Raw genomic sequence first — 11,557 nt, 5'->3', positions numbered from 1 at the left:
TATTTCTGTGTCATTTTGGTCTCTTGTGGAGAGTTGTCTCATTGGCAATCATACCACATGGGTCATCTTCTTTTTTTTTTTTTTTAATAAAAGTGGTATCTTTAGTTAAACTCGCGACAATGAAAACATTGTTACATATTGCTTTCTATCGCACTCTATAGCTACTTAGCTGTTATATATTAAATTATAACGTAGTAATTAAATGTAACAGACTGGTGTTACAGAAAGTATCAAAGGAAACACTGACAATTGACTCATGCACACCGGGGTGAGGTTGAAGGATGTCATTTTCATTGATCTTCATTATATCAGTTATTATTTCCTTATATCCATGGTGATCGAGCTATTTGTTTTTATGTAACAATAGGTTAAAACCGGATAAACAATGATTGACATATCATATGATAAAATACTTGTGAAAGGTCTTACAAGTTTAAAGGTTTCTGAGCAATTCGTAACAAAATAAACAGAGAAAAAAAGTAAGTTTATTTTTGTAATACTATTTAAATTAAGATTGTAAAATTCAGCTGTAGTTTTTTGTTTGCAATTGATTATAAAGAATGAATACAGAAAAGGAGATCATAGGAGTTACGCCAATGAAACAGCAACCCATCGACAAAAATAACAAAATCATTATTCAGTAGATGGCGAATTGGTTAACAAAAGTCAATATACTCTTAGCATGTAGAAAGGAAAGAATGTCTGATTGGAAATTTAAATCGTTTGTATTTTTATTTTGGCCAATTTAGACGCGTTTGATATTTTGATACATGTATATTATTTAGTTCGATTAATAACTTGTTTGTATTCGTGTAATAAGTGAGAGATTAGGGAAATATAACTTATTTTTCTTTCTATCACAGCAATCAAAGTGTACTGATGACGCCATTCGTCGTCTTGCTGTTTTTGTCTTCGGTTTGTACAACACAGTCTAACATAGATGAATGGAATGGATGTAAATTTCAAATAGAGGACGAGTCGGCTGAATATTTTACCAAATGGGTAAAAATACTACAGGGAATGCTTGCTCATATAAAATTCATATTTTACGACAAACCGTTCAACGCGACGGACGAGGTCCTGTTTCCGGACAGATGGATGTGGACATTTGTACCTCCTGGAGGAGGCAAATTTTACATTTCATGGCCTGTAGACTATTTTGTTTATTCGTTTGGTCTACTCGACACGCACAGTCTAAAATATCCAGTCACGCTCTATGTTCAAACAGACCCTGAAAACTGCAGTATTCTTTTCGGTGGTAATAACACTATTCATGAACTTAGCAATGCTTTGTATAACATGTCAGAGTATTACCTTTTCAAACTCAATGACCTTTATGAGTACAGTTATTGGTGTTATATAACAACAAACTCAAAGTTCAGAGACTCCACGTGGTATATGCTTAACCAATACCTAGGTGTTCCGCTACAGTTGTTTGGTTATAAATGTTGCCGTAATTTCGTAGAGAAAAGGAAAGCGATTTGTGACATTAGAAACGAAAATATCTGGAATATTTATCAGCTCCTGCCATACTACATTGGAATAATTGTCATGGCGTATTTCCCTCTTGTTGTTGTAAAGATAGGAAAGCACGCCATCGATTCTGGGGAAGATTTAGAGAATTCAGATACCCAACTGTTGAGTCTAGATACTAAAGATACAGATTTTCTGTTTCTTAAACAAAGGGGACCGATATCAATTTCCAAATTATTGTTTGGATTATTCGGTCTTGGGGATAGGCATCCGCTCCTTGTCTCGAGAATAAGAAGAACATTGTTTGTATTGCTCACTCCGATCATTGTGTACGTATTTCTCCTAATATATCATGGACTTGGACAAGGCCTCATCAAGGAGATAGTCAAACATAAAATACCGTGCGGTTTTATGTCACTTCTCGGTGGATTCACAGAAAGCAGGGATTTGTTCCTGCCAATGTTTGGAGGCCCAGTAATATCCCTTATTTTATACAACATTGTTGGAATGATTGTGATATTGGTTCCCGTAGATCTTTCTAAGATTTTGGAACTAGGTCTACCACCGGACACAAAGCCATTTTCAACCCTCCTTATGCTAGATATAGCTACAATAGAGAAATTCTCTAAAAAGCACTGTCTAAACTTCAGTAGATATAGAAAAGTATATTCAGTGATGCGAGGATCTATTTACATGCTTATCAATCCAGTCTTTTTGAAGTTCATAACTTTATTTCATGTACGTAGATGGAATTCCATTATGATGGCTTTATGCAGTTGCTGTAACATGAGCAGATGCCTCGTACTTCTTGTTCGTGTGCCATTGTTTATTATCTACATCTTTTGGTGTATATTTGAAACCCTGTTAATGTATATTTTCTATGGGTTTCCGATTTTTCTCTTCATTTTGTCTGTCGTGCGAGGATATGTTCGTTACTTCAAGCAATCATACAGAAGGATACCAGTAGTATCCAGTATATGTGCGATCATACTATTTCCTCTGTGTTGTCTGTTCTATTTCTTTATGTTCAGTATCATAATTCTGCAGTCCTTCACTATCATTGGCTATTTTATATTTTTTCTTTATTTGTCATTGATCGTTTTCCCCAGTCGTTCTTTCGGATTTATTTATTTTGTCATTATGTTTATTTTATTTGTACATACTGTGGTGAAAGAATTTGAAAACGAGTATCAAGCATTACTAGAATTGACAATCAAAGCTTCGGAAAAACTCGTTAAAGTTAAAATTGCCAAAGAACTTCTCGACGACAAAACTAAAAATAACAGTGGATGCTGTGCAACTGAATGTTTGGCCTTGACAAACACAATTCCTTTAGGATTGTCTTATGAATCGTTGTCCATTCAGTATGGATTTCAAAATGGCGAGTATGTTCTGTATAAAGAACAGGTGCCTGGAGTCAGAAAAGATTTGTTTGAATACGTTATTGACAAATTTCGACCCGTTCATATAGCATTTTTCCATATAATAATCCAGATTCTGTGTGTGCAGGTACTTGTGTTAGTATCAATTATTTTCATTTCAAGATACATTAAAAACTTTACATCGGACGAGTCCAATGAGGTCCTGAATGTTATGTCAGTTGTCGTCGTTACCATGTTCCCAAATCTTATTCGTCTGCTTTTCGTGCGCATGCACAATAAAACTGTTCGAAAAAGGAAAGTCAGACAGACGGTAATGGACTTTTGGGAAAAGAAAAAGAAATTTTCAATGGAGAATTAAACATGCTTATTACTAAGTATAATTCAAATAAATATTTCAAACTTTTCCAAATAGAAGAATCGTTCGAAAACCGAAATTTATCGAAGTATCTCTTAGAAGATAAACTCACGATTTAGTGTGTTGATAGGAAAGACTAGGCCGTGACTGACTATAGACAAGGAAATTCACCGAATCAGTCTAATGAAACGAGTTAGAAAGATATATTTCTCAAAATGTTATGATACATTCGAACTTAAGTTTTTATATCTATATTACTTTCACTTAAATTAAAAGATGGAACTAGAAATGGAACTAACAAGAAGAAAGAAAATAGTTTAAAGATAAAAAAAAAAAAAAAGAGTAAAAGAATATTATAAGGTTTATCCATATTTTAATAAAACTGAAAGTTGACAATAGAAATGGAACTAATATATAGGAGAATTTTGTCTAATGAAAAATGAGAACAAAAATTTAAGGTTCAACATATTTCCCTTATGTGCTTTTATGTATATGTATTTCTTTTACATTCCTACCTTTATCAAAAGTGACCTCTTACGTTTCCTTTTGTTTTTTATTTCGCGAATCAGAGACATATATCTATTATATGTCTCTGTGCGTATGATTAAAAAAAGTGTATATTTTTGCACTTTCTGTTGTAAGATAAAAGTGTCGGGTAGTATATAAAGTATAATTTCCTACTATAGATGTAAGAATTTCGTTGAATATATATGGTAAGTATATATGTCTCTGAATAATCAATTAGCTAAGAAAGTCCTTATATTTCAATAAGGTAACTTTATTTGTTAATGGAAAATTGTTTTAATGTTTATTAGGCTTAAATTTAAAATTGTTTGCTTTCCTCTCTCTGTGATTAAAGTAAGATAACTCTGGTCAATTTTCCTAACATTCAATCATTATAGGAAGATGATATAGTTCTGTTTTCATTTATAGTCTTTTTCAGAAAAGTTGTAATTGTTTTGGGTAGGTCCCAATTACAATTTTACTCTCTAGCATTCGGCATCAGTTAGAAGCTTCTGGAATAAAATGGTGGCTATGGTGTACTGTTTTGTGTTTGTGTTAGGCGTTATTACACTTCTTTCACGTATTTGTCTTAAGGGATCGAGTAAAGTAGATAAGTTACATCAGCTTTCTGCTTCATTTGAGTTCTGGCATAATGGTATACACCATACCGATCTTAGAAACAAATGCCTTTACGAGTAGAATGACGAATGCTGTTGGACAGTTTTTGATACCACAACATGAAACAGTGTATTCTTGACAACACAATTAATGTTTTTCACCAGTATATTGTACCTCAAATTAAAAGTAAGAAAAAAGAGTGTTTTTTTATAATTTCCAGGATATGGCTTTAATAGAAAGCAATTTCATGAATACTGGGAAGATGCTTTTTCTGTGACATAGTCACTTGTTTCAGAATATTTCCCCCTTTATACCTTAATGGTATATTATCTTTTTTTTTTATCAACATCCTTTTTAAAACTTTCTTAACATAGCAAATGTTTTGTTTTTTTTAGTGTTTTAAAGTTTACTAATAAAGATAAATAATGGCCTGTAAATATATCCCTTCACCTACTCCTCTTTTAATGTAAAAATATAAGAACTATATTTTACTACCGTGTGACACGGGTGCACCGTTGCGGAGGATATATATATGGAAGTCACGGTCGGCTCGGTGCCCGAAGGCGATTGATGAGCGTTTGAATAATTTCTGTCGTGGGTCAGGAACAGGTAGTAAGGACGCCGAATGGAGGCCGCCATCTTGGTTTTGGTGAGTTGATTTTGGTTTGTTTACTATTTTGGATTTTACTTCTTCACAACGGCTGCTTTCAGGGCCAGTTTGGTCAGCTTGGCAGCCCGTTAACCTCGATGAGTGAGTACTGATAGATGAATGGTGGACGTAGTTCTAAAGACGACAGGAAGCGTTATCAGGACCAAAGCCGTGAGGCAGTGAAATGAAGGTCGTATCACCCAACAGCCTAGGATACAGCCCTCGGACGTTAATCGGCATATAACTCCCCATGATACAATGGTTTTGGAGTGCATGTTAACGCGGGTACGCCAACTACTACGTCTACCTGTACGGCATGGATTGGTTTCTGTCATCTTAAGTAGTATGCCGTTGTTCATCTAACTGTAAACCCTCACCGAAGATAGCGGGTAAAGGAGAGCTGGCCCAGCACGTCCGTTCAGCGGTAATGACTGAGACGTGACTGAGAATGATCATTGCAGAAGTTGACGAACAAAAAAAAAAAGAAGATAACAAAATAATTCTTTATATTGGTATATATTAATTTTAAACATTTCAAAACAAATAAAAGAAATTAGACATATACATAAATTTCTTTGATAAACTAATGAAAAATACGAGTATCTAGTACATTACAGATTTTGTAACGATATTAAATTCATTAAAAAAAACTATTTCTATAAGATATAATTATAACCATGTTCAAGGTAGACAATCAACTTATTGACTTTATGAAATTAAACATAGACTCATAGTTCAAAGGAATATAACTCTTGTATACAAATGACACATCAATCGAGTTATTTAGCTGCGAATTCGTGCGCCACCTTCAAGGAAGATTCTAAATTATCAATATAACCACAAGTTGTTAATCTATAGATCTATACTGACGACTAATGAATTCTAACCACAGTAAATAATATTTGTTTGAAATTTTTTAACACTAACTCAGAAAAATGCTCGAACTACTTGACTTTCAAAGCTCATAATTAACGTGTTAATACACTGATATAATATGGTTGTTAAACATTACAAACCTGTAATCGTATAAGACACTATCCACCTCGTGCGCTTGCATTAACTTATCCAAAAATATATGTATTTCAAGCCTAAATATTTCGACATGATGTTGTTTACATTTAATAAATTTTAGAATCACAATTTCCGGTTAAAATTTGACTAACTTACCAAATTCCTGATATTGTCAGGTAAATATGCTACAACATTGTTACATTTGTACTTAACAGGATTTTTGACGTTCTAATGTCACAAGTGATCACAAGTTATCTGTAAACATTCCGCTGGAAGACATGTCAACCTACTGGACACATTATTCTACAAATTTTTAAGTCATTGGTTTGACCTACCGGTCTCGAACCCACGACCTACCTTACTAGAATCAATGGAACACGCTAGCATACAACCAAACAAATTGCTGATCATAATAAAAAGAAAAAAGAAACACGAAAAAAAAAAATTCAAACAATACCAAAAATATATTTCATACTTTTATTAAAGATAAATAAAAATCATGAATTGCCTTATACATTAAAGACCTCCATAGAAAAGGCGCTTCATGATTTTGTTTAAATTAATTATAAATAATTATTATATTTTTGGTCAATGAATTATTTTATCGATTAGCATTTGTTGTTCAGTGTTGTGGATTCAAAAATAAACCAAGGAAAGTAATAAGCCATTATACTTATAGGAGGTGTGTATACTTATGAGTTACCTTTTCCATCTTTTTTTCTCTTTGAAGAACCCGTCTTCAACCAGTTTTGTTACGACATTAAGATTTGTTTCAAATTTTTTATTTTGATTTGTATTCGGAACACTTCTTTTTTTTACCGTCACCGCTATGGTAAAGGCTGTAATCGCTACTGCAGATTGGACACACTGTATGTAGTGTTCCAGTAGATAATTTGAAACTCGAAACTCGCATATTGATAATGTGAAATACATGATTAAAAAAAATTACACTTCTAAAGTTTGGTCGTCGTTTCAAAAGTGAGGCATTTGCCTCATTTGCCTCCATTACATCCAATAACAGATAACAAGGAATTAAAATGGACAAAAACAGATAACAGTAAATGAAATATTAAAATAAGTCGGGTCCTTGACAAATCCAGTATTTCTTATTATGGGTATAATCCTTTGTAATGAATTCCATTTTCTATGAACATGGTTTTCAGAATTATGTATCTAGATATGTATTTGGTATATTCTTGTCCGTCCGTCGTCAACATGTCGGACATTAACTCAAACATTCTTTAACCAATTTACATAAAATTTTTGGAAATTGTTTATATCTATTGACGTGAACTCCCTATTGTTTTTTTGTTGTTGTAAATTTTAGATTTTAAATTTCTGAGTAATGGGGTTTGATTCAATAAAAATGGTGTTTTTTTTTTCAAGTTTTCTTATAATATCTCAAAAATCCTTTCACAAATTTGCAAGGAATTTTGGTGAATTGTTTATATCTATTGACATGACCTCCTTTTTAATTTTTATAAATTTAAGATTTTACGTTTCCATGTTAAGGATTTTTATTAATTAAAAGGGGGGATTTTCTAGTTTTTATACGACCGCAAAAATTTTAATTTTTTGGTCGTATATTGCTATCACGTTGGCGTCGTCGTCGTCGTCCTGCGTCGTCTTGCGCAGTTTTCGCACTCTAACTTTAGTAAAAGTAAATAGAAATCTATGAAATTTTAACACAAGGTTTATGACCACAAAAGGAAGGTTGGGATTGATTTTGGGAGTTTTGGTCCCAACATTTTAGGAATTAGGGACCAAAAAGGGCCCAAATAAGCATTTTCTTGGTTTTCGCACTATAACTTTAGTTTAAGTGAATGAAATCTATGAAATTTTGACACAAGGTTTATGACCACAAAAGGACGGTTGGGATTGATTTTGGGAGTTTTGGTTCCAACAGTTTAGGAATTAAGGGCCAAAAAAGGGTCCAAATAAGCATTATTCTTGGTTTTCGCACAATAACTTTAGTATAAGTAAATAGAAATCAATGAAATTTTAACACAAGGTTTATGACCACAAAAGGAAGGTTGGGATTGATTTTTGGAGTTGAGGTCACAACAGTTTATGAATTAGGGGCCAAAAAGGGGCCCAAATAAGCATTTTCTTGGTTTTCGCACTATAACTTTAGTTTAAGTGAATAGAAATCTATGAAATTTTGACACAAGGTTTATGACCACAAAAGGACGCTTGAGATTGATTTTGGGAGTTATGGTTCCAACAGTTTAGGAATTAAGGGCCAAAAAAGGGCCCAAATAAGCATTATTCTTGGTTTTCGCACAATAACTTAAGTATAAGTAAATAGAAATCAATGAAATTTAAACACAAGGTTTATGACCACAAAAGGAAGGTTGGGATTGATTTTTGGAGTTGAGGTCACAACAATTTATGAATTAGGGGCCAAAAAGGGGCCCAAATAAGCATTATTTTTGGTTTTTGCACCATAACTTTAGTATAAGTAAATAGAAATCTATGAAATTTAAACACAAGGTTTATGACCATAAAAGGAAGGTTGGGTTTGATTTTGGGAGTTTTGCTCCCAACAGTTTAGGAATAAGGGGCCCAAAGGGTCCAAAATTGAACTTTGTTTGATTTCATCAAAAATTGAATAATTGGGGTTCTTTGATATGCCGAATCTAACTATGTATGTAGATTCTTAATTTTTGGTCCCGTTTTCAAATTGGTCTACATTAAGGTCCAAAGGGTCCAAAATTAAACTTAGTTTGATTTCATCAAAAATTGAATAAATGGGTTCTTTGATATGCCAAATCTAACTGTGTATGTAGATTCTTAATTTTTGGTCCATTTTTCAAATTGGTCTACATTAAGGTCCAAAGGGTCCAAAATTAAACTAAGTTTGATTTTAACAAAAATTAAATTCTTGGGCTTATTTGATATGCTTTATCTAAACATGTACTTTGATTTTTGATTATGGGCCCAGTTTTCAAGTTGGTCCAAATCAGGGTTCCATATCAAGTATTGTGCAATAGCAAGAAATTTTCAATTGCTCAGTATTGCACAATAGCAAGAAATATCTAATTGCACAATATTGTGCAATAGCAATTAATTTTCAATTGGAGTTATCTTTCTTTGTATAGAATAGTAGTTGATAATATATGTTGGAAATTTGCCAGACATGACTATGATGTTATTTTCTATTTTTATTTGCAAATAACTTTATGTAAATAACTTCATTGGAAATTTGCCAATATAAAATGTTGCTGATGAAGCTTTTTTTCCTTATCTTATCTAAAATGTTTTTAGATAATGTATGTTGGACATTTGCCAGACATGACTATGATGTCATTTTCTATTTTTATTTGCAAATAACTTTATGTAAATAACTTCATTGGAAATTTGCCAATATAAAATGTTGCTGATGAAGTTTTTTTTATTGTTTTATACAATAAACAATGTATATTCACTTTTACTACCAACTAATCTTTACCATTCAGTGATAACAAGCACTTTATTTTACATTTTAATATTTTATGATGTATTTAAAAGAGTAGTTATTGTTGCAAACTCCATTAGAAATTTGAATTGATATCAGTTTTGGAAAAAGAGAAACGGGGATGTGAAAAAAATGGGGGGGGGGGGGGGGGTTAAATTTTTCTCATTTCAGATTTCATAAATAAAAAGAAAATTTCTTCAAACATTTTTTTGAGAGGATTAATATTCAACAGCATAGTGAATTGCTCAAAGGCAAAAAAAAAATTTTAAGTTCATTAGACCACTTTCATTCTATGTCAGAAACCTATGCTGTGTCAACTATTTAATTTTAGATTTAAATAAGTTTGAAGAAGAAATCTTAATTGATTTGTAAAATCTTGACATTTGTTTTGTGTAAAAAAAACCATGTAATGTCAAAAATTTGATCACAATCCGAATTCAGAGCTGTATCACGCTTGAATGTTTTGTCCATACTTGCCCCAACTGTTCAGGGTTCGACCTCTGCGGTCGTATAAAGCTGCGCCCTGCGGAGCACCTGGTTGGAAATTAACACGAAAACATTTTCAGCAGTTCTCATGAAACTTTGCTGAATAGTTTATGTCTATTGTTGTAAGCGCGCTTTCGATTTTTTTAATTTCCGATTTAATGTTATTCAGTTAAGGGGTTTACTCATTAAAAAAGATGGTATTTTCCAGTTTTCGGACAATAACTCAAAAATGTTCTCTGCAGTTCTCATGAAACCTTGATGTATTGTTTATATACATGATATATATTGACTGATTTTTATAAATATCTGATATGACATTGAGAAGTTATCGAATGTTTCAAAAAGGTGACGGGCGTATCATGCACTCATGGCGTAGCTGTTTATTTGTTATATGGAATACTTTTTTCAGCATTTATTTTTGTACAAATATCGACACTCACACATGTTTGTAATTTAAATAATGTGTACTAAAATTGAGAATGGAAATGAGGAATATGTCAAAGAGACAAAAATTATATCTAGTAAAAATTCAAGGGCAGTTATGGTATCAAAGTAGGTCCGTCCAATTGACATAGTTCTTGTGTTTTTTGCTATTAAAAAAATGACCTAAAAGAGTTTGAATATATATATTCGCATTCTGACTTTTTTAAATGCCCATTTAATGAGGTGTGTGAATTTTTCTGAATAAGACTATGAGGCAAAGTTGTATATATATAGGGTAGAAAAATCAAAAGCACCAATTATAAGCATGCAATTTATCATGTAGGACCAATTTTGACACTCCAAAAGTAATTTATTCCACTATTTTCAAAGGCCTTATTTGAACAAATTTTTATCAGGTTTTTGATTGTACCAAGTCTACTAGTATGTAGAATACATAGTTCAATAGGGGAACTATGGCTTGAAGTTGAAGTATACATCTTTAATTGTAATGAGTTATGTGCAGCTTCGGAACATAGTACATGGTGGGAACTTTCATTGTACAATGTAGTTGGTTTTGCTTTGAAAAGAGCTGAGTCTATGTACCATATAATATAAAAGCTTTTACGAAGGATAATCATAAGATATAATGGAATTGTCCTGGACCTCACTTTTGTGATGGCTATATGTTAATGGAATCCTTTTCCGAATACGGGACCAACATATTAGTAGTGGTAGACTCCAATGTCCAATGATCTTCAATTTCTACCGAATTTTGGCTGTCTCAAAAATGTTAACATCCCAATTTTCAATAACAGTTAACAGCAAATACATTATCACAATAACAGATAACAAAAATACTAAAAACCCAATAACAGCTAACAAAGAATAAGACAATAACAGCTAACAGCAAATATATTTTCAGAATAACAGATAACAAAGAATTAAAATGTCCCATAACAGCATAATAGCTAAACCACGGGTGTCATTCGGTTTATCGAGAGAAATGGGCGTGAAAGAATATCTAACGGCGGTCAAGTATTGAGAGACGATCGTGAAAGTTCTGGTAACGGATCGTGAAAGGCATTTAATGTACATTTTAGTTCAGAATCTTTGAAAAAATCGCTAAATTTTCAAAACGCGGAACAAATCCGAACAAAAAAATATGTCTGTCAAAATGGTATATCTTCCTCAACATAACT

At 32.5% G+C, this 11,557-nt stretch overlaps 1 long non-coding RNA gene across 1 annotated transcript; it reads left to right on the top strand.

The window, feature by feature from the left end:
* Nucleotides 1-232: 232 nt before the first annotated feature.
* Nucleotides 233-3,561, top strand: LOC139520832 (uncharacterized). The gene is made up of 2 exons (XR_011663961.1): nucleotides 233-479; nucleotides 864-3,561. It is a non-coding gene; the product is annotated as an uncharacterized lncRNA (long non-coding RNA).
* Nucleotides 3,562-11,557: the final 7,996 nt, after the last annotated feature.

This window comes from Mytilus edulis, chromosome 4, assembly GCF_963676685.1.
Source record: "Mytilus edulis chromosome 4, xbMytEdul2.2, whole genome shotgun sequence".
In the NCBI taxonomy this organism is placed as follows: domain Eukaryota; kingdom Metazoa; phylum Mollusca; class Bivalvia; order Mytilida; family Mytilidae; genus Mytilus; species Mytilus edulis.
Note: the sequence above shows the minus strand (reverse complement) of the source record. Positions and strands in the feature narration are given on the sequence as shown.